The sequence below is a fragment of the Microcaecilia unicolor genome, chromosome 12 (genome assembly GCF_901765095.1).
Source record: "Microcaecilia unicolor chromosome 12, aMicUni1.1, whole genome shotgun sequence".
In the NCBI taxonomy this organism is placed as follows: domain Eukaryota; kingdom Metazoa; phylum Chordata; class Amphibia; order Gymnophiona; family Siphonopidae; genus Microcaecilia; species Microcaecilia unicolor.
In genome coordinates this window covers 73,845,678-73,869,985 of record NC_044042.1, presented here as the reverse complement: position 1 = coordinate 73,869,985, position 24,308 = coordinate 73,845,678, and the positions used below count along the sequence as shown (strand labels likewise).

Sequence of the window (24,308 nt, the reverse complement as noted above, 5' to 3'; positions counted from 1 at the left end):
GGGTTCCTCTTACCTACATGCATCACTTTGCACTTGTCAACATTGAACTTCATCTGCCACTTGCACGCCCAATCCCCCAGTCTCGCGAAGTCCTCCTGTAAACTTTCACACTCCTCCTCTTGCGACGTGATGACCCTGAATAACTTTGTCTCATCTGCGAATTTAATTACCTCACTAGTTACTCCCATTTCTAGGTCGTTTATAAATATGACCTAGAAATTTGACAAAGGAGTCAGTGGTTATGGTAACAGAATTGTTGTATGTATCAATAGCATACTAAGGATGGGGTGGTGGGTGTGGTCCACCCTGAGTGCATTGACAGTTGTGCAGCTGTTGGCTCTACCAGTTCCCTCACCCCTGATGTCAACTTCCTGTTTCAGGGCGGGGAACCGGCAGAGCTGACAACCGCGCTATTGCTCAGTGCAACTTCTTGCTTGGAGGAGGGTACGTGGGGTTATGTGGTATCTGAAAAACAAGAATTGAGCTAAGTGATTTTAATACTTTTGTGTGAACACAAAAACATTAAAATTTCAGAATACAAAATCTTAAAAACAAAAGAAACTTGAGCAGAATTTTTTTAAGAAACCTAAATTACACAGAGTACTGACACAGAATGACATAGATAGTATATGTAACCTGGGTCTCACCCGGTTCTAGCTCTGGACCGAGGCCACAAAAGAATGCTCAGTGTCTCACTCACTTCAGATCTCACAGTCTCACACGGGCCACTCTTACCCCGCACCTTCTTTCTGTCCACTTACAGCCAAGCTGGAGTGGGCTAATGGTCTGGAACAGCGACCTGGGGGGGGGGGGGGGGGGGGTTGGGAGACACTTTATCATTGAGGGTTCCACTCAACTGTTCAGTCCAGGAGCCACGCTGCACTCCAGAGCTTAACAACAACTCAACTTTTATTGAACTTCTGCAACAAACGCTGATAAATTAATATACTGGCAACACGATTGAACTATTCTTGAATAACTTAAAGTCAGCTTCTGGTCTTCCATGGGGAACACCTATACCACTTACTTCACAGGTATATTTACAGGGATATAGCAGGCCTAGTACTCCTGCCCATACCTATCCCAGAGAAAATGCCCCAAAGGCTGTGCTCCTCACTTTTACAGGTCCAGACCCTCCTGGCCTGACCTCCCTCCCTGAGATGGGCACTCTCTGGCTCCAATCCCTCTCCATTGCCCACCCATAGCTCTCCTCTATCACAGCTGTAGTTTTGCTGATCCACTTCTCTTTATAGCCAAAGGTTTATGTCTCTTAAATGGGACTCCCCTTTACTCCTCCAGGTCAGTGGTAGGGGACCATTAGGCAACCAAAGACCCCTCTAAAGGGCAAACACTTAACTTTATCTCCTCCCCCTTGTCACTCAGGCCAGGGACCTTTTTCTCCGTGCACTTTCTTTCTACATTTTATTCCATAACCCCTCCCACCCAGGGACCTCCCAGTCACTCCCCCCAGTGTCTCTCTACAGGGACTTACTCTCTTCAGTAATTCCAAATTTTACCAGGGATTACATGTACCTACTTGAAATGCACTTTGTGTAAAGCCTGAAGCTGAGTAGTCTGGAGAAGTAGTCCGAAGATTCAGAACAACCTAAAAAAACATAAAGCAGAAAGACATCTAAAAAATCAAAAAGTCTTTTTACAATAAGAGTAGAGATGTAGAAAATTAAATGACAGTATTAGAGTTATCTGTAAAATTGAATAAAACAAATGTACTTGAGAATTGCAAAGTTGGACATTCTTCTGAAATTATATTAATGTTTTCATTGCCTCCATTTAAGGGTACAGCTGAGAAATTTTTTACATTTTCTTATTAAAATGAATTTGTGAAGTTTCTCTCATATGTTGCAAGTGTTTCTAAAAAAAAAAAAAACTATTTGATTAAGTATTTAAACTGGACCCACCCTGCTTGAACTAAGAACCTCTGAGGTAATTATTCAACTTGACTAACCATGACAGAACAAAGGTAATCAGTATGAGGTGCCTGAAGTTACACCAGGTCTATGGCTGGTGTGACTGTGAACACCTAAATGTAAAGCCAGGGTTCTCTAGTATTCTATAGCAAAGTCTGGGTGCCCAGATGCTGTTACAGAATAGGTTCCCACTGTGTGGCATCAGGACACCTAAATGGAGTTGCTCACTAATTGCATCCATAAAGTCCAATGGACCTCATCTACTGCAGATCTTTGAGATTTAAGCTTTCCCCAACTGAAGCTGTGTATCCACAACACTAATTTACTCATCACTGTGGATATATTTCCTCTCACTATTGCACAATAGGTCTGATTTCCTCTCTAGGACCTTTCTGTTAACCCCTGGGAGTAAATTCACTGTTTCTGCTATTTCTTCTCAGAACTTTGGAACAACTTCCTGTTGTTGCTTTTACTTTCTCTCTGCTTTCTCTTCTTCTACCATCTCGGTGTGGAAAATCTTCCTCTTACACCACTAGAAGTCCCTCTCTGTTGGCATATCTCATGTACTTGTCCATCCAAAGGACTATTGTACCCTTCCTGGTAGTTTGGTGAAGATTAGCTCAAGTGTTATTTTAGAGAGGCTGCTTTTATCACTAGGGTATTCCTCCATTGCAAGCTGATAAGCCCTTTTATGGTTCACCAGTGAAGGTACTAGAGGCCAGTGTTACAGCAGACTATGGACACTCTCAACATTGACATGGAGGGCAGGGATAGAAAAGTGGCTCGAAAGCTCAAGCAAAACCATGGATTGAGTGTAACAATGCACATGTTTATTTACTCAAATTGGAAGAACCACTAGTAGGCAGAATCAATGAGCCAGTCTGGCTGTGACAGAACGCTTGTGACTGAGCTCGCTCTACAACATAGAGGTTTGCATGCAAAATGCTAGACCTTGAACTGCAACAGGAAAAAGATTGGCACCCAATACAGATAAGGAGATTTTTAGTTAAATATTCCTGTGAATGATTAACTAGTCTTTTGTACTGACAGGACAATATGATATGGAGGAGTGGTCTAGTGGTTAGCATGGTGGACTTTGGTCCTGGGGAACTGGGTTCAATTCCCACTGCAGGCACAGGCAGCTCCTTGTGACTCTGGGCAAGTCACTTAATCCTCCATTGCCCTAGGTACAAATAAGTACCTGTATATAATTGAACCTGCTATGAGTGGGAAAGCGCGGGGTACAAATATAACAAAAGAAATATATATATATATAACCTATAGAACCCCTATTGTTTAAGACGTCTAGTGGAATATTCCAAAACAGATCTGGGTATGCTCTGTATAGTCAAAGGGCAGAACAGATCTTAAGGGTGAAGAAGTTGAAACTCTTGACAGGAATGGTTGTAATGGGGACAGTGGTAAAAGTTCAAATTCAGGATCCCCATGCAAAATGTTTTCAGAGAACCCTTAGAGCAGTAGAGTTGGGGGGAGGGAGATCATCTTTCTCTGATCTAGCAACAGGGATGGGGTCTATTCTAAATATCCTCTTCCTGCTCTTTTCTGTTCTATTCTCTTTACTCTCCATTGACCCTTCCAGGTTCTTAGCTCTGACTGTTCCCCTATTATATCATATCTCAGTCCATTCTCTACTAGCCTCACCCCACCAGAATCCATTTTCATGTACTCCTCACTCCTGTAATCAATGTCCAAGCCTTACTGCCTGGTGGCAGTAGACATATATAGTTTATAACAGAAGCTAAGTGGGACTCCGAGGGGCTGGTGATTAGAGGCAGCATCTGAGTGACCTGCAGACTGCAGTGGCAGTACAGCAGAAATACCAGCAATAATCAGTGTGTGACCTGTGAACTGGTATGCTGTCACAGGCTGTGACTCATGCAACCCCACTCCCTTTCCCCACATAGGTTTCCTTTTCTTGCAGAAACCCATGAGAAAGTCAGAACCACCACAGAAGCAGAGAAGGTGTGTCAGCTTACAGAACCTGTGTCGGGTTGCTGCTGCTGCCACCCTGTTCAACTATCCTGGGTGGGGGGGGGGCAACAGTGCAGTGAACCCCTTCTACAGGGACTGCTTTGGTAGATTTTACACCCCTGAATGGGAGGTATGTTGGAATCAAAAGACAGTGCAAAATGTAGGACATTAATCTAGCTTCCTAGTTAGTCACACTAGTGCCTCTAGGGAGGTTCGTGCGGAGCTCATAAGATAAATCTTCATTCAGGAGAAAATCTTGAATCGGTTCTCAGATGTGTGTGTGACTGTTTTGTTTTCTATGAGGAACATTTCAGTGAAGGGGACTTGGGAGTGTTCAAGATTGAATTGGCTCTACTAACTGGGTACTTCTTAGCATCTGAGCAGGTCAACACAAACCATTAAGGACAAACCTGGATCAATTAGACCAGTGTTTCTGAATGTGCATAATACCTGCTTCTTCTGCTAATGTTCTTTGTAAACATGACCCCAAGGTCCTCTTTCTGCATCTTTACCCTGTGGCTAACACCCATGTATCTTGTTGCTACATCCTGTCTCCTAGATTGTAAATTCTTTTTTTCATATTCCTTTGAAAGGTTGGGTTTTGCTTTTTACATGCTGTTTTATATTGTTTCTTTTGCAATTCGCTTTACATTTTTGTTTTCTAATCTTGAATTTGTTGTACCCTGCACTGAACAATTCTTGGGGAAACAAATAATAAGATCCTTAGTGGGCTAAAAGGTCATTTTTCTTGGTGGAGAAAGGTGAGCAGTGGCATGTCCGAGGGAACTGTCATAGAAACGGTGCTTTTTAAATGATCTGGAAATCGGAACAATGATTCAATTTATTACTTACACAGATTTATTTTTATTTATTTATTCATACTTGTATCCCACAATTATCCAAAAAATTAGTTTCGGTTCAATGTAGCTTGCATTTAACAGTTGTTAGAGATTACATTGATTCAATTACATTTACAAGGTTGTATAATGCTTTGTTTTACAGTGGTTGGCAAGGTAACCATTATTGCGCATGGAATACTCATTGGGTTTCTTGAGAAAGGTATGTCTTAGTTCTTTTCTTAAATGAAAAGATGAGTTACAGTTCGAGGTTGTGTTGTCAATTGTTGTTCCAGAATGAGTAGTGCATATTTTTCTCATAGAATTTCCTGAAGAGGTAGGTCTTTAGGTTTTTTATGAACTGGAGGTACTTTGTGATGCTTCTTGTCACTATGGGAATTGAAGTTCACCATTTTAAGCCCAGGTAGCTAAATCCTGCCAGTTGGGCAGGTGAAGTAGTAGGTAACCTCTGGTTCCTAGGTTTGCATTTCTTGGTGATAGTTTGATCATGTCTAACATGTAGTCTGGTGACATGCCAAACAGTATTTTTAAGATGATTGTGCTAATTTTGAAAAATAGTCTGGCCTTGGTCGGGATCCAGTGTAGCATTGTGAGTAGTGGGGTTGCTCTATCATATTTCAACTTTTTGAGTATCAGTCTTGGTGCTGTGCTTTGGACAGTCTGCAACAATCAAAGTATGTTTTCTTTGTAGCCGGTGGATGGTGCTGTTTCACGATCACATTTTCAATAATGGACAGGCAAGCTCTGTAGGATTCGATGGAACCTGCCTGTCCCTAGTGATTGAAAACATAATATTGGATATTCTGTGGATCAAATTTCATCCAGCAATTTTTCTATTTTAATTTTATCCAGGTAGTTATCCGAATAGCAGGTCGAATTTCACTTCTATTTGGATAACTTTCATCTCCGTCCATGCTTCGCCCCTTACCACCCTGCTGTTTTCCAGATAGCTCCAGGCCAGAATTTCAGTGTCACTTTCTAAATACAGCTGCCGAAAATCAATGGATGGTCCAGTTTAGTGACATTTATCTGGCTTACTCTCTGTTGTTTGCTGTCTGCAGCCTCTCCACTGCCCCAGTGGAAAATGGCCTCCCTGGAGCTTGCAAGGCTTTAAAAAAAACCCTACCTTAGGGAACACACTCTCTCAGTAGGACACCTGGCTGTGTTGGGAGAATTCTGTCCACCCCTAGCCAGGCATCACACTAAACAAATCTTGGGCGTGGGTACTCCAGGTGCATAGTGCACATTAATGTCGGCTGCAAGCACTTGCATTGTTGCTTCCTCTAATATTATTTCTTACTAAATATTAGCCTACAGAACTGGTATTTTTATCTTGATAAGGAAATAGAAAACCATTAGGATACATTTACTGCTCATGGGGTTTCATCTGTCACAATTGTGACTCAACAGTGGCACCGTGTGACACTTTATGTTTTCTGCAGGTTTGTTTCTGCCCAGGTTTCCTTCGCATTCATTTTCAAGGACTTCTGCAAGTCTAAACTCTTTTAAGCAATTTTCCCCCGAATTCCATATATTGCGCCTCAGTTTCCATATGGAAATCGGAGCCTATTCTATAACAATGTGTGCAACTTAATTAGTTAACTAGCTAATCAGCACTGAACTGGATGCTCACAATTAAGATTTACGCCCACAACTCAGTAAGCGTATTCTGTAACTTGGTGTGCGTCAATTCTAAGTTGCAGAGCTGAAAAGTGGGCATGGCTATTGGCGTGGAACGGGTGGGGTGTGGGCATTTCTAAAATCTACGTGCATTATTATAGAACAGTGGTGTAGCTACGTGGGGCCAGGGGGGCCTGGGCCCCCGTAGATTTGGCCCTGGACTCCCCTGTCGACGACCCTCTCGACCCCTCCTCCCACCGTCGCCTGCCTTTGCTAGCGGGGGACCCCAACCTCCGCCAGCCGAGGCCCTCTTCTTCCCGCAAAAGGCTTCCTTCTGTTTCTGACGTCCTGCACGTACAACGTACAGGACGTCAGAAACAGAAGGAAGCCTTGCGAGAGAAGAAGAGGACCTCAGCTGGCAGGGGTTGGGGGTCCCCCACCAGCAAAGGTAGGTGACGGCGGGTTGGAGGCGGGAGGGGGGGTCGAGAGGGTCATCGGCAGGGGGGGCAAAGTTGGTGGTGGCGGCAGCAGGGTCAGCAATGGCGGGGGGAGGCTAGGTGGCACCGGGCAGAGGCTAAAATGTGCCCTCTCACCTCGGGCTCTGGACCCCCCTCCTGCCGAAGTCTGGCTACGCCCCTGTTATAGAATATACCCACTCTGCACCTAATTTAGGTGTTGGGATTTACACCAAGTAAAAGATTGCATAAATGGCCATGACTAAATTTGGTCGTGAGAGAGGTGCTTGGCACTATTCTATATACCGCACAGAAATGTAAGCCTATTCTATCAAATTTAGGTGTACGTTAGAGAATACATCTAGGCGTATTTTTTACCGTATGGATTTTTCAGGTGCCATATATAGAATCTAGCCCTTTAGGGGGTAATGCTATAAAGTGGGTGCTAACATTTACACACCAACCTCTGGATTCTATATATCATGCCCCAAATTTTGCACCCTACTTTGTGCACGCATCAGAGGTGTGCAAGCAAATAAATTCTCTAATGGGCTCAGAAACATCAATAATTGGGTGCTAACAACCAATTAATGATGTTAATTAGCAGCCTTAAAGATTTGCACATGCATCTCACTGCACGTTATGCTATAAAGCACGGCGCCTAACTTCAATTGTGCATATCTGAAAAGGGGGTGTGGCCAGGGGTGTGCCTGGTGTTCCAAGATGCATGTGGATTTATAGAAGTCATCCAAAGCGTGCCTAAGTTGGCAGCTGGCTTTTACACCTGCTTTTAGCAGGCGTAAGTACAGCGCCCAAAGTTAGACATGGGATCCACGCTGCCTTTAAAGAATAGCACCTAGTGCTAAAGTTTTTTTGTGCTGAATTTTCAGTTCTATTCGTTGGATTCCCTCCCAAATGCAAATGTACATGTTTAGAATAACGGCATATACACGCCTATGTATGCACATGTGTGCAAATGCCAAATTCTGCCTAAGTGCTAGTCTGCAAATACGCAAATGTCTTAGGCATTAGACATTTAACTTAAATTAATTTAAATAAACTCCAACTAATGCAAAATACAGCTGCACATTTGATATTTCAACTGGAAAAGTGTGATCATGTGACTCCTTTGCTGGTACAACTTTACTGGTTGCCTATAGTATATTTAAAATGTCCTGTTTAGTCTGTTTCTTTGGAAACTTTGACCCTCTTTTTAGGGATGCCTCTTCAGGTACTGCTGATTATCTTCCCCTTCTTACCATTCCTTATTCACCGGCTACGGTACTCCATTCATTAAATGACCTCTGTTTGGTTTTGCAAGGTCCCAAACTTGCACACCTTGAATCAACCACACATTGCATGTTCTTTTTTCTTACCCCCCCCCCCTCCACACACACACAAATGGAACAATCTTCCCATCTCTCTCCATAGTGAATTATGAATTAAGACCTCTAAAGCAAATCTTAAGGCCTGGCTGTTTAGAGAGGTTTTTGTGGAGAGAGACTGACTGGGGCCACCAGTCAGAGTATAGAGACATTTTTATATTCTTTATTTTCTTTCCCCCCCCCCCCCCCCCCTCTTTATTTCTGTCTTTTTTTTGTTTTGCATCTATATTTTATTCTTCTCATCTGTCTGCCTTATTTTCCTTTGTACGTCGCTCTCTCCCTTGCTATTACTGAATTGGAGGTTTTTTTCTCTTGTATATGCTTTGCTTTTCTTTGTGCAAGCATCTCTCTCCTTCCTATTATTGAATGGAGTTCTTTTCTCTTTCAAATTGATTTTTTAGTCTGTACACTGCTCGGTACCTAGAGTGGTCTAGCAAATTTAAATAAACTATAATGATAGATGTGCAGGGCTCAGGGCTTGGATAAATGAAGGGGTGAGAAACTGGCAAACATTTTTTGGTTACAGAAGGATCATTTTAAAAGCAATGCTTTATGAGCCTCTTTTACTAAGCAGCGGTAAGCCCAACATGGGTTTACTGCTCGCTAAATAGGAAGTACCGCCGGGCTACTGCAGCAGCCTGGCGGTACTTCCCACCCCTAGTGCGCCATCATATCCGGCGCTACAAAAATATATTTCTTTTTGTAGCACCCGAGTGTACTCGGCGGTAACTGGGCAGTGCCTACCCATCTTCAAATCCTTGCTCAAAGCCCACCTCTTCAATGTTGCTTTCGGCACCTAACCTTTATACCTTTCAGGAAATCTAGACTGCCCCTATTTGACTGACTGTACATTTGTCCTTTAGATTGTAAGCTCCTTTGAGCAGGGACTGTCCTTCTATGTTAAATTGTACAGCGCTGCGTAACCCTAGTAGCGCTTTAGAAATGTCAAGTAGTAGTAGTAGTACTCGGCGGTAACTGGGCAGTGCCGTGCGCTGCCCAGTTACTGCCGGGTTAGCGCGGGAGCCCTTACCACCACCGGTAAGGGCATCCCCCTGAAATGGCCACATGGCAAGTGCCTTATTTAAGATAAGTGTTATAAAATGATATAGAAGCAATAAAAGCCGATGAAGAAATGAGTGCGGTTTTGAATTGCCATAAAATCATGTTTGGGCAATTTTGCACTACTGAGGCAAGAATGTAATGGTTTTGAAGAGTTATTGAAAATAGTGACGTGTGAAGCAATGGTGTTGGAAGAATAACAACTGGGATTGATGAAATTGAAGTGTGAGTTACTTGCCACACAGCCATTTCTTGCAGGAAAGAGAGACTTCCCTTTTACCCACTGCGGGTGCATGTGAAAAACACTCGCTGACGCCAGCACAGGCCCCCTTTTTCCACAGCTCGATAAAAGGGGCCCTATGTGAGGAATTCAATAACATAGATGCTAATATTATGTGCCTGTTGTGCACGGAAATTATTAGAATACTAGAGGAACCATGCCGTTTTGACAACAATAAACGGGCCCTAGGAAGGGTGTCATGTAAGCTTTTTTTCTCTCTCTTTCCCTGCCCTCCCCTCCATGTCCAGCGATTCTCCTCTTCCCTGCCCTCCCATCTGTGTCCCGCGATTCTCTCCTCTACTGTCCTCCCATCCCATCCATGTCCATCAATTCTCCTCTGCCCTCCCCTTCCTCCCTCGTCTCGATATCCCGCAATTCTCTCCTGTCCTCGATATGTACCTGAACATTTTCTGGCTGGCTGGCGCTGGCTTCCGTTCCGTTCGTAACATCCCTCCTGACGTCAGCTCGCCTCCAGCGTTCCCTTCCCTCTCACTGTTCCTCGATCTGATGTCATTAAGTCTTGACGCGAGGGCGGGACAGTGAGGGGGAATGGAACGCTAGAGGCTGGCTGACGTCAGGAGATGTACCGAACCCAGGCAGCCAGGAGATGTTACGAACCCAGACAGCCAGAAATGGAACGTTGGAGGTGCAAATTATTATATAGGATGGCATTTACATGCATATTTTATTTATTGGAATTTATTAACCGACTTTATGAAGAGAGTCACCCAAGGCGAAACTGACAATTTTGTTAACAGCATAACAATAATAAAATAACTAAGAATAACCATAAATACAATAAATGAGGTAAACTTGAAAACTGTAAATTGAAACCTAATAATAGAACTACCGTGAATATGTGCATACATACAAGAGTAAATGCCACAATTGAACCTGAGTTCCTTTCGGGCTAATGTGGGATATAAAAGTCATAAATAAAATAATTAATTCTGCCTAAGCGCTATTCTTCAAATACCCGCTTAACTTATATAGCACATATTTTCAAGGGGCTGCGCGAGGAAGGGGAAACATAGACTAACCTAAGTGACTTCAACTTTTTGACATCATGCCATCTTCCAACCTCCTTGGGTGGGACAGTTCACAGAGAAAGTTCCGGTACAGGCCACAGGCAGCTTATGAGTACCACTGCCGCTGTCTGGGCAAAGACTAGGGGAGATGATTTTAAGGCACAGGTGGGGGGAGGAAGGCAGCGGTCTGATAGGGGTTGCATATGCAGCATACACAGTTGGAATAAATATGCCATTGACATATATATCACTCAGTCTGATGCTAAATTATATCTGCTGCTCAATAATACTTCTATTTATCTTATTATTATTATTAACATTTGTATAGCGCTACCAGACGCACGCAGCGCTGAACACCTGATATAGAGAGACAGTCCCTGCTCAATAGAGCTTACAATCTAAAAATAATACAGACAGACAAGACAATTAAGGGCGAGGTAAGTACATCTTATGAGGAAAAGGACCTCAGACACCTCGCTCTTTTAATGACATGCAATTTTAGCACAGGAGAGAGTATACAGTCCTCATGGACTTATCGTGGACAGGAAGGAGCGATTGGCTTGAGATATTATGAAGGACATGGGAGGTCACCACATTGTAACTCTCTGAGCTAGATGCATCAACCAAACGTTAAAAAATCAAAAGCGTAAAAGTCCTTAACGGATTTTTAAAAATGAACAATGCACCAAAAAAACAAGTCGCATATGTTCGGTGCGGTATTGTAAAGTACAATGCATCAAACTGGTGAAATCCCCGTCGGTAATCGGCCCCTAAAGCATGCGCAGAGCAGCCAAGCGTTATGCTTGGCCCGCCCCCGTCTGACATCAGTAACCTTACACGGAGGGGGGACCGGTGGAGGGGGGTAGCGGTGGCGACGACCCCAGGGGTGGCGGCGGGGCGGAGGCGGAGCTGTGGGGAGAAAGAGTTGAGAGAAAGGAAGGGAGGGGGGCCCGGGGCTGCTAAAGTTTTGAAATTTTTTTTTTTTTAAATTCAAGGGGGGGAAGCGGGGAGTAGCGGTGACCTCGGGCGGGGCAGGGGGGGCAAGGCCGTCCATAAAGGACGCTCTTGACAAGCGCCTTTGCCCCCTCCCGATCCTTTTTTTTTTCACTTTTTCACATAGATGCAGGGGGAGCGGGAAGCAGCAGCGACCTCGGGCGTCAATAAAGGACGCCCCGATGCGCGTTTTCGCCCCCCTTGCTTTTTTTGGGGGGGGTTTACATTGAAGATTTTAGTCGGACAGCCCCTAACGACAGGTACAGACCTGTCGTTAGCTTTGCGGCAGTTTTCCAGCGTTAGGGCAGGCGGAAAACTTTAGTTCATCTCATTTCAATAGGGTTTCTATACAATTTGCTCATCTGCATTCTGTTTTCATTTTCTGCTACTGTTCTCGGGGGGGGGGGGGGGGGGGGGGGGGGGATGGCCTTTAATGCATGCCACGGTTCAAATATTCTTCCTTAAAGGGTCATTAAAGTTTAGAGCATCTGGGCCTCTATGTACTCAAGGGTAGTTATAAATTCTTTGCTGACCTGTTAGAATATATCAAAGCATTCAACAGAAACAGTGACAAATCTATCTCAAGGAATGTAGACTTTATTAGGCTGAAAAGGTATTGTAATGATCAATCAACAGGAGACATTAAAGTAATTGGTGGGGTTGATCTGTCAAGTCTGGCTTCATTATCTTGACTTCTGGGGTGTGACCCCACCTATGAAAAGCTGGAGGTAGAGAAACTGACTTTTCCAGTGACATCACCGTATGTCTTGACTGTAGAAGATATAATTGATACTGGCAAGACTATAAAAACATTGCTTCCTATGCTTAAGCAATATAATCCGAAAATGGTTAAAGTAGGCAGCTTGTTGGTGGAAAGAACTCTTCACGTGTAGGATATCAGCCTGGCTTTGTTGCATTAGAGGTGCCAGACAAATCTGTTGTGGGATATGCACTAGATTTTAAGGAGTACTTTAGAGATTTGAATCATATCTGTGTGATTAGTGAGACTGGGAAGGAGCAATACAAAAGCAAAAATGCGTTTAACTGCTAAGAGAGCAGAGCTTTGACACATTGGGAGAGAGTCTATATATGGCGCCTAAAATATCAGCTCTGAAATTAGTGCCAAAAATATTCCATAATCGGTGCCTAGATTTAGGCGCTGATTATAGACTACGCTTAGTTCATACTTCAGCGCCTAAATCTATGCGCATCCATTTATACCAATGAAAACATGGCGTAAATCCCAACGTGTAGATGTAGGCGCACTGGGCCATATTATATAACTAGGTACGTAAATTTCAGAATGCCCATGAAACGCCCATTTCCCCACCCATAACCATGCCCCTTTTTGCCTGCATGCATTAGAAATTCAGTGCACATCATTACAGAATATGCTTAGCAAGTTGTGCACCTAAATTCTAATCAGTGCTAATTAGTGCTCATTATTGCTTGTTAAGTACTGTTATCAGCGCTCATTAGCTTGTTAAATTACACACATTGGTATAGAATCCACGCCGATTTTGGCACCAATCTTTAGGCACACTATATAGAATCTGGTGGGATTATATTTAGTGAGGGTTTTGGACCTATGATTTTGGATACAACGTGTGCTAAAAGTGCATGCCACTAAAAGAGCGAGGAGTCTGAGATCCTTTTCCTCGTAAGAAAAATAGAAGCATTATTGAGCAGCAGATTTAATTTTGCATCAGTCAGAGCTGCTTTTGACTCCTAACCCACTACTCACTTGCCCTGTACCCTTTTATCCCCACCTCTTTAATTCCCTTACCTCTTAGTTGTTCTGTCTGTGTGCCTGTCCTGTTTAGATTGTGAGCTCTTTGAGCAGGGACTGTCTTTTCACGTATGGTGTACAGCGCTGCGAATGCCTTGTAGCACTATAGAAGTGATAAATAGTAGTAGTAGTATACATGTAGTTGGCAGACTTAATGATCTCAATGTGTATACTTTAGAAGAAAGGCAGGGGAGGGGAGATATGATACAGACATTTAAGTACCTAAATGGCATAAATGCACAGGAGGTGAGTCTCTTTCAATTAACTGGAAGCTCTGGAATGAAAGGGCAAAGGATGAAGGTGAAAAGGAATAGACTCAGGAGTAACCTGAAGAAATACTTCCTCACAGAAAGGGTGGAGAATAGTGGATTGGCCTCCCAGTGGAAGTGGTAGAGATGAAAACTGTATCTGAATTCAAGAGAACTTCAGACAAGTACATAGGATCTCTATGGCAGTGATAGGGAGAGTAGGTGGTATGGAAAGGCAAACTGGATAGGCCATATGGGCTTTATCTGCCTACATTTTTCTCTGTTTCTATGTTTATGCACTCACTCCTGAAAATTTATGTGTGGCAGACAGCAGGTATAAATGTAAGTGCATAAAATTTGCTTTGAAAATCCACACAGGGAAAAGTATACAGGTACAGGTCAAGTCTATAACAGGGGCCTAGAAACAGGTGTCCAGCGGGTGCCTGATAGGAACCTAGTTTAGAAAGGAATGTAGGTGCCTACAGGTTAGATACGTGCCGAAATTTACATTTAGACGCAAGCGCTTACGCCAGTCATAGGTGTAATTGGTACCATCTAAATGGCGATATGCACATAATTTACAGTATTCTCTAAGTTACATATGTGAAGTGGGAGTCCCACCCAGGATCCACCTATATATACCCCCTCCTTGCAAATACTCGCTATGTAAGTTAAGTGCATATTTTCAGAATAATGCTAATCTTGGGATTTACGTGTGTATGTGCACACATATGTGCATATATACCTTTATTCTAAACATTTACGTATGTAATAGGCATGTGGACTGTTAGCACCAGTTATATAATTACCCCCTAGATATATTGCATCATCATTGCAACATTGATTGCATTTCTGAAGACAGCAGTGTGCATAGGAAAAGCAGTTCAGTAATTTTACCAAAAAAGGGTCTCTGGCTGCATTGTGGTCAGGGCATGAGTTGAGATATTATAACATGTCCCAGCATTTGCCGGTAGTGTAGCTGGAGCATTGGGTGACACATACCGCACATTCCACCATGGCTATTAAACCACTCAATCAAGGAGCTACGGACAGCTCAAAGCTCTCTGTCTCCCAGTGCTTCTGCTGGCTAGGGTGTGGTGCTTCTTACATATCCCCTGCTTGTCGTACTGCTAACAAGATATTATCATTTGTAATGTTATACACTCAAGAGCCCAGCAAATGGTCTGAGAATGTTTCTCCCATTTTGAGGGCACTCCATCGGGTACCAGGCCAGTGACAAGTCTAGTTAAAATGTTTCTGTGGCATATCACAGTGTCTAGGTATACATCTGCTCATTCTCTGATGTCTCCAAATGAGGCACTTATTATTATTAAGGACTCTATCTACTGTCAATGCCACCTATTGTCAAGGGTCAGTCCATTTGTCTGTTTGTTCATACTGCCATATGCATCTGCCTATTTTTACATGTAAACAGATGCATACAAGAAAACAAGATTGAAGTGCTCCCTGCAAAGAAAGATGATCCCAGAGTCACTAGGGTGCAGAGTGAAGTGCCAGTGGGAGTCAGCCCCGGAGTGGTGGCAGAGCCAGAGGACATCACATCCCTACCTCTTGCTGGTGACGCTCACTAGGACTAACATAGCTAGCAAAGATAGTGGGGGGGAAAGGGCTGTGCCAGAACAGAAGGAACAGGTGGTAAAGGAACATAAGGGAGGGGAAGGGAAGGGAAAGGTGGCTGAGAGAAGACGGCGAAGAAAGAAAGAAACTGCCGTACTCACATTCCTCTCCAATGCATTCCACTCCTAACAAAGAGTGAACACCAAGGAGGGTGGAAAGCATGAAAAATGATCTTCAAATATTAGACACTTGTGCTAATGCTTGGTAGTTAAGCTTTAATAGATACCTCAGTTGAGGACTAGGGGAGAAAACATCTTAAGGTTGACATTAGAGGGTAAATTGTTGGATTGTTGGTTTAATCATCATATACGTATAACTGCATATGTGTGGTTGGCGTGGTAGTGAATTGCCAACTTCCCTGTTTATGACGCCAGTGTTCCATCTTGAAGGAGTGCAACCTTCACAGAGTGGTGTTGGGTGTGACTCAGGCTGCTTTGTTGGGCAGACTGGATAGACTGTGTGGATCTTTGTATGCTGTCATTTACTGTGTTAGTGTCTTAATATAAGTTACCTACTGGGCTTGTTGTCATTCACTCCTCTGCACTCACAGGCACCCCCTCAACAATCATAGGCACCCCCTTTCACTTGCACTCACAGGTACGCCCCTCAACCCCATGCAGTCACACAAACCCACTCTCTTCCATCTCTTGCAGTCATGTAGAAGCCATATGCTTCATTACTGCTCCCTACCCCCATTCACACACCCATATCACACACCCATGCCCACCACACCTACAGTTCTTTCCCCCATAACACATATCAGAGGTGTAACCAGACCTCGATTGTGGGGGAGACCTGAGTCCAAAGTGGGGGTCCCATTTTGCTCCACCACCCACTACTTTCCGCCCTGCCACAACCCCACATACCTGGACTGGCAGGGGTCCCCAAGCCCCACCAGCAAAAGGCTTCTTGTGGTGATATTCAGTGCTGCATTGCCTTCCCAGGGCATGCTGAAAAATGGCCTGCGGTAGTGTAGACATGTATTTTGGACTCCTGGCCAGTTAAATGGCTTGTTCGGTGCTAACCAGGCATGTTCAGTGGAACTTAACTGGTTAGTGCCACTGAAAATGTACAGTTAGTGCCAGGGGCGTATTGACCTTCAGCGGTAGGGGAGGCCAGAGCCGAGGTGAGAGGGCACATTTTAGCCCCCCCCCCCCGGCACTGCCACCGCCATCATCATTGCCCACCCCCCCCGTCGCCATCGCTGCCATCATCATCGCCGCCACCCCCCGCCGCCGCCGCCCCTCTTGACCCACCCCGCCCGCTCGCCTGCCCGCTCGCTCGCCGTTGCCTACCTGGGCTAGCGGGGGATGGGGTCCCTGCCAGCCCAGGTGGGCGACGGCGAGCGAGGGGGCAGGCGAGCGGGTGGGGGGGTCGATGGTAGGGGGGTCAAGGGCCAAATCTACGGGGGCCCTGGCCCCCATGGCCCCATAGCAGCGATGCCCCTGGTTAGCGCTGAACTCAAAACCGGATATTATGGGGGCATTCTGAGGTAGAGTCACTTGATCATTAGGTGCAGATATTCAGCACTTAATAGTATACTAAATTATGCTATCAATGGTCTTACATTTCACTTATTTGAGGAAACATTCTAGGCAGATCACAGTAATGTAAGAGAACCTCAACATTTGAGGGAGTGTACAAAGAGATAATGACATTATATAAAACTAACAATATAAAATTAAGCAAAAAAATTTCAAAGTAAAAAAGTTTTCAAAGCTTTTCAAAATCTAAAGTAAGAAGGTAACTCTCTAATTCATAATGGAAGATTATTCCAAATCCTATCCCCCTGAAAAGAAAAGGGAAGTTCCAGTTGCTTCTTGCATCAAACTTTTTTCATTTTTGGAAAATGGAGTCTCATTTTGTTGACTTAACAAGTTGGAAACAAATTGCTAGGGAAATTCAAGGTCTTAATTACATTTTTGCAATTTTGACCTTGAAAGGACTTAAAAATCAAACAAGCGATTTTAAACTCCACTCGTAAATCAAGAGGAAGCCAGTGCAATATGCCAACAAAGGTGAAGCTCTTTCAAATTTACCCTGACAATAGATTAGTCTGGCTACAATATTCTGCAGAAACTGAAGTTTTCTTTGTAATTTCGAAGAAATTGCACCACGTGAATAACTGTAGTCTAGTTGTGAAAGAAGAATTAATTGTGCCACCATCCTGAAACTTTGCTTACTCAGTGAATGATCTAATAGCTCTTAATTGACATAACTTAAGAAAAAACTTTTTTGTCAAATTATTTATCTGAGACTCCAAGGTCAAATTGGAGTCTAGAAGACTCCTAAAACTCTTGCTTCTTGTTTGATTTTCAAACTTTCACACCAAATCAAGAACAGCCAGTTTAACCGCATAAATAGGGCCGCATAAAAGTCAGTCCTATCTTTATACAGTGCCCCATAGCTGGTTAAGTGCTGAATATTGCACTTAAGGGGGCTTTTACAAAGCATCGGTAAGCCCAACATGGGTAGTCCTGATTTAGGCTTACCGAACACTAAATCAGGACTACCGCCGGCCCAATGCAGCCACTGACGGTAGTTCTGTCCTCAGCATGCAACATTTCCAGGGGAGAAATAAAACCCCCAGAAATGGCTTTCGCAGTGGTAATAGGGCATCGCCACGCCATGCCAACCAGGTTACTGTGGGAGCCCTTATCACCACCTCAATGGGTGGGAGTAAGAGCTCCCCATCACATTGCCACAAGGTAAGTGTTCTCTTACCGCATGGCCTTGTTTGTCTGGGGGCTTTTTACCTGCTGCGGTAATCAGCTACAACGTTGAGTTACTTTACCCCAGCGTTTTGGTTATATGCTTCTCTGAGGACTTGTAATTTCGTGATTGGCAGTATGATATCTGCCATACAACTACAACGTGCTGGGACTCCTGAGGCAGGCCTCTATGGCCGAAATACGACTTGTGTCAAGCCATTTGTTCTTAAATAAAGCACCTGATGTGAACCTTTTAGTCCAGTGGATGTGTTGTTTCTGCATCACCCTTGGTGTCACCCCCGCTGTGTTTGCCTATCTGTCTTTAGCATTTAGCATGTGCTAAGGTTTACCACACACTAAAAACGCTAGTGTACCCTTAGCGCTGCTTAGTAAACAGGGCCCTAAGTTACTTTAATTAGTTACTTGTCACCACCTTTCAAAACATTGCATCTAATATCAAACGTCTTTACTTTACTTTCTCTTATATATATATATTTGTTATTTTTTATATATATAAAAAAAAGATCTTCAGATGCCTTGGTCAACATACTGTACTGCTCAAAATCTCTTATGCGGTACAACACATTCTTCATTCATCCATTTTTTTAAACACTTTACAATAATCAGCATGGAAACATGAAACATGAAAAATAATTCAGCTACTTGTTCAAAAAAACGGAGCCTCTGCCAACATGGCCAGGTTTCGATACTTCCTGAGGGCAGAGGTCCAAGACATTCCGTTACAAATTCCCTTTCAGCAGTAGACACCTAAGGTTAGGCACGAAACTACGAATTTACATGAGTATTCTATAACAGCATCATCCAGGCATCTACATTTTCCTTCTTTACACACCTTGGTTCATTCCATTGTCATTCCAAAACTTGACTACTGTAATTCTACATACTCAGACCTCCCACACTCTCAGCTAAAAAGACGAACAACTCTTCACAACTCAGCTGCCCGTTTTCTTGTAAGAGCGAAACATTATGATCATATTTCTCCTTTGTTTCTTCAACTTCACTGGCTGCCCTTTCCTTTCTTTTGTTTTTTCAAAATCCTTTGCCTGGTCCTTAATCGTACTACACATGTCTGCCTTTGTTTCTTTCAACATCAATTATTCCATACACCCCCTCAAGATCCCTACGTTCACTAGATTCTCATCGCTTAGTTCTTCCAACTCCAAAATCAGCGCATCTAGAATCCACCCGACACTGCCTTTTATTTCTTAGGACCCATATTGTAGAATGATTTTTTTTTTTTTTGTTACATTTGTACCCCACGCTTTCCCACTCATGGCAGGCTCAATGCGGCGGGCAATGGAAGGTTAAGTGACTTGCCCAGAGTCACAAGGAGCTGCCTGTGCCGGGAATCGAACTCAGTTCCTCAGTTCCCCAGGACCAAAGTCCACCACCCTAACCACTAAGCCACTCCTCCACTCTATCCACCTTCTATCCACTCAAAATCTTCTACAGACATTCAAAACTTTGCTTAAAACTCACCTTTTCATATGTGCTCTTGGCCTACGCTCTCAGTGAAGCTTTATTTCTCAACTTGGGCCTTCCTGATGTGTGATTGTTTAATTGAGTTTTGTTTGCTCCTGTTGTCAGTCTGTCAATCCTATTAATAATGGAATTCTGTTTCTCAATTTTGGTTTTATATTTGCATTTTAGTTTTGTAAACCGCCTGGACCTGTGTATTCAGATAGGGTGGTATAGCAAATTTTAATAAACATAAACATAAATTTCAGCACTATTTATTATTTCACCCTACATGTTTGGGCATTAACAGGGCTGGAGAATAAGCGGAGTGGGCACAGTATTGACATTTACAGTAAAACAATTTTTATTGGTCAGTCAAAAACAGAACAGCATACAATACATGCACGCCAGATGACCAACAAAAATCAAACATTGCCAGCATGAATATGAATCATAAACAGATTTTAAATGCCTCACCCATTTTTATCTTCCCTCCCCTGATCCCCCTACCCCCCCCCTATCCCTAAAGAACCTGTTATCCTCATCACCTTCAGCCTGGGTTCTTATGGCTTCCAGTGAATCGAGAATAATAAAGGAAAGAAGAAGAAAGAAAACAGGTCAAACCCAACAGCACAGTACTCTGCTCTCCAAGTCAAACCGCCTACAAAGAGGGGCATTTTCGAAATAATGTCTGTCCAACTTTGGACGTTTTGCTAAAAACATCCAAAATTCAAGTGGGGAATATAGCCATTTTCTAGCTTTTTGCTAGATGTTTTTGTGCTCTCTGCTTATATCTTTTTGGTCCATTTCCGGGAAAAAGAACCGTCAAAGTGAAAAACACACAAAATCAAGAAATTGGGATGTATGAGGAGCCAGCATTCTTAGTAGACTGGCCACACAGACATCCCAGGAGAACAATGGGGCACCCTAGGGGGTACTGCTGTGGACTCAGGCACACATCTCACTGTTGCTCTCTTATCTTGTCTGCTGAGCCCCCCCAAAACCCACTACCCCCAACTGTACACCACGACAATAGCCTTTATGGGTGAAGGTGGCACCTATATGTGGGTACAGTGGGTTTTTAGTGAGTTTTGGAAGGTTCACAGTTTCCACCACAAGTGTAACAGGTAGAGGGATGTATGGGCCTGGGTCCACCTGTCTGCAGTGCACTTCACCCACCACTAGACTACTCAAGGGACCTGCATGCTGCTCTAATGGACCCGAGTATAACATGAGAGGCTGGTAAGTAATGTTTTTAATCACATTTTTGGGTGGTGGTAGGGGGTTAGTGAACACTGGGGGAGTAAGGGGTGGCCATCCCTGATTCCCTCCAGTAGTCATCTGGTCATTTAGGTTACTTTTTTTGTAGCTTATTCGTTAATAAAACAGATCTCGACCAAAACATCCTGCTTATAGTCCTGAATGTTTTTGTTTTGTTCCATTATGACAGAAAAACGTCCAAGTGTTAGGAATGCCAAGATCCCACCCTTAACTAGCCTTTGGGCTCAGTCAGAGCTTTGAGGTAGGTAGTAAATAAAATGTGAGACAGTATGGATCTTGTGGCACCCCACAGTTCAGTGCCTTAGGTAATGATGTGCTGTTGTTGAAGAGAACTGATCGTTGTCTGTCTGACAAATAGGATTTGAACTATTGTAAATACCATGCCGCTAATACCTGTTTCTGCCAGCTTCGTAGGCATGATATTATTATCCATGGTGTCGAAGGCTGCTGAGAAATCCAGCAACACTAGTATCGAGGCAGATCCCCTGTCACAGTTTCTGTGCAGATCATCAAGAGGGGATACAATAACTGTCTCTGTTCTGTACCCAGGTCTGAAGCCAGATGGGTCTAGCCAATTGTTTTGAATTAGCCAATCGTTGAGTTGAATGTAGACTGTGTTTCTACAAATTTTGCCAGGAAAATGTTGGAGACTGGTCGGTAGTTTTCAAGCTTGTCCTACTCAAGGGAGCTCTTTTTCAGTAGGGGGCACACCACGGATCTTTTTAGTGTTGGTGGCAGCTGACCTTCCACAAGAAAGGAGTTAACAATTTTTGTGGTCCCTTCAATTAGATCTGTGCTCGCTCATTGTACTATTCTTTGCTGGGCAGGGATTAAGAGGGCAGGCTGTCAGCCTTAGACCTTTCAAGGATTTTTTCAAGAGCTTCCTCTGTAACCTAGTTGAATGAGTCCCAGATGGCTGAGCAGGGTGGGGGAGAGGGAGTGTTCTCCTCGTTAGCTGGTAAGAGTTTTGATGAGACTGTCTGTAAGTCCTGAATGTCGACAAAGTATGTAGCAAAATCATTGCTGGTTAGCTGTGACTGGGATGGCTGGTTCTGTTGTGGAGTTTGCAGTAGACTGTTTATTATTTTAAATAGTTGCTTGGTTGAATTTGCAGCTTGTTCAATGTGTTGAGAGAAATATTGTTTTTTAGCTACTGTTAAGGCCTGGCAGTACATTGCCACATGTTTCTTACAGTTGAGCCTGTCTTCCTCTAGATGAGATTTGCGCCATTGTTTTTCAAGTTGGCGTCCTTGATGCTTAAAGATCCATAATTCTGAGGAGAACCATGGGGGACGTTTGTGCGTAGAGCATAGGACCTTCTTTAGAGAGGCCATTTTTCCAATGCTAAGCGTCCATTCCAGATATCAACCAGTTCTGACACTGTCATCATCTTCTTATCCACATGGGGGTAGGACAAGGCTTCTAGGAAGTTATCAGCAGTCAGATTTTTCAAATCTCGAAATTCCTTCCAAAATTTGGTTGGCCCATCTGTTTTGGTAGTACTTAATAGAAAATATAATTAGAAAATGATCTGTCCATGATAGGGGTGTTATCTTGATGCCACCAGCCTTGTGTTCAAAGTTGTCAAGCCCTTTGCAGAATACCAAGCCTAGCATATGGCCCTTTCCATGGGTTGGAGGTTTGATCACCTCAGCGAATCCTAGAGCTGCCATTGATAAATGGCAGGATAAGTGCCGCTGACCTGAATCAGTCAGCAATTTTTAGCAGCATTATCAGGGCCGTGCCTAGGGTCTCCGGCGCCCCCCTGCAGTTGGCCCCCCACCCCCCCCCCCAGAAAACGATCGCTACACTACCCGCCCTCTTCTCCCCAGATCCTTTTCCTTTTTTTTTTGTTTAAATTTACCTCTGTCCGGCGGCAGTGTAGTGTTAGTGAGAAGGAGGCGGCGCTCCCCCGCCCCGACGTGTCAGTCTTCCCTTCGCTCAGTGTCCCACCTTCTTCTGATGTCATTTCTGATGTCAGAAGAAGGCGGAACTGAGCGAAGGGAAGACTGACACGTCGGGGCGGGGGAGCGCCGCCTCCTCACTAACGCTACGCTGCTGCCGGACAGAGGTAAATTTAAACAAAAAAAAAAAGGAAAAGGATCTGGGGAGAAGAGGGCGAGGTAAACATGGTGCGGCGGGGCGCCCCCCAGAGGAAGGCGCCCTCCTGCCATGCTTACCTCGCTTACCGTGTTGGCACGGCCCTGAGCATTATCTGGATGCTACCGAAAATTATTACAGACTGCACTAACACTAACCAGACAGTGCCAGAGCCATCCCTGGAGTTTTCTGGTTAGTAGAAATATTCAGTCCACTAACCAGATAACTATCCAGATGAAGTTAGGACAGCAAAAAGGAAATCCTAACTTCATCTGGTTGGCTGTCCAAGTAGCGGGCTGAATATCACCGCTATCCGGACAGCAACAGTGATCAACATTGAATTTGGATATTCAGCACCTGTGCTAAAAATCTGCATTTCTGTCAGATATGGTCACAAAGAGAAGCAGTCCAGCATAAAGTGGAGAAAATACAAGCTGGTCGGGAAACTCAGGAAGGCTAAACATAAGACACGAACCAAGATAGTTTAGTAACAGTACAAAGCCCACTGTGGCCATATCTATTGGTGCTCACCGGATCAGTAAAAATTTCATCAGTATCTTCATTCATATTCACGCACATTACATGCTGGATGTTTTAACCCCAGTCAGTTGCTGAAATTTGGCTTTGTTGGACTTTATACTATTAAACTATCTTGTCAGACTGGTTGGTTGTTATCTTCTGTTCAGCCTTCCTGATGTCCCCTAACCAGGTTGCATTTTTCTCTACTTTCTTTCAACGGCAACTGCCTGAGTTAAAAACAAAAAACACTGACTGCCCCAGCTGAATATTGGCCTGTTCAATTTTTGCACTTCAGATGCTTAACTATATAGTATTTAGCTGTTAAATTGTTGGCCTTTCATCAAGCCTACCCAGATTATTTTCTCATGATACCTTTCTTTATTAGAGGCATAATGGATGAAAGGAAATTTGAACTTTTAAAAAACACCTTTCTGTATTGAACACTAACCTTCAACACAAGAAAAAGTTCATTTTTGTTATCTAAATGGAATTCTTTATGCATGAATAGGGCCCGATCACAACCTTCCTATGTCCTTCAATTCAGGGTCAAAGAAGCTGTCTCATTTAGTGTGAAACAGGTTTTTAGGTATGTGCTTTAATTACAGTGATTATCTCTGCCAAATAGAAAACATTTTACTTACAGTAAAAGGGCCTCAGGAATCAAATACAAGGCTGTAGTCTACATCTGATGTATCCAACAATAATTTGGCCTTTTATTTTTTCACAAAATTTAGAATTTATAGAAACTATGAAACCCAGAATTAACTTATAGAAACTATGAAACTCAGAATTAAAATGCAAGATGATCCTCAGACACCGATATGACAAGGTTCCAGATAAACAAGTACCTATTCTCCTCCTTTGATGTACAGATTAGGTTATCTGTCAGGGATAACCACAACTAGAGGTATAAGACAAGAGGAGATAAATACAAACAGAAAAGAGA

At 43.5% G+C, this 24,308-nt stretch overlaps 1 pseudogene; it reads left to right on the top strand.

Moving 5' to 3' along the window:
- Positions 1–1,003: 1,003 nt before the first annotated feature.
- Positions 1,004–12,648, top strand: LOC115481391 (annotated as a pseudogene).
- The last annotated feature ends 11,660 nt before the right edge of the window (positions 12,649–24,308 follow it).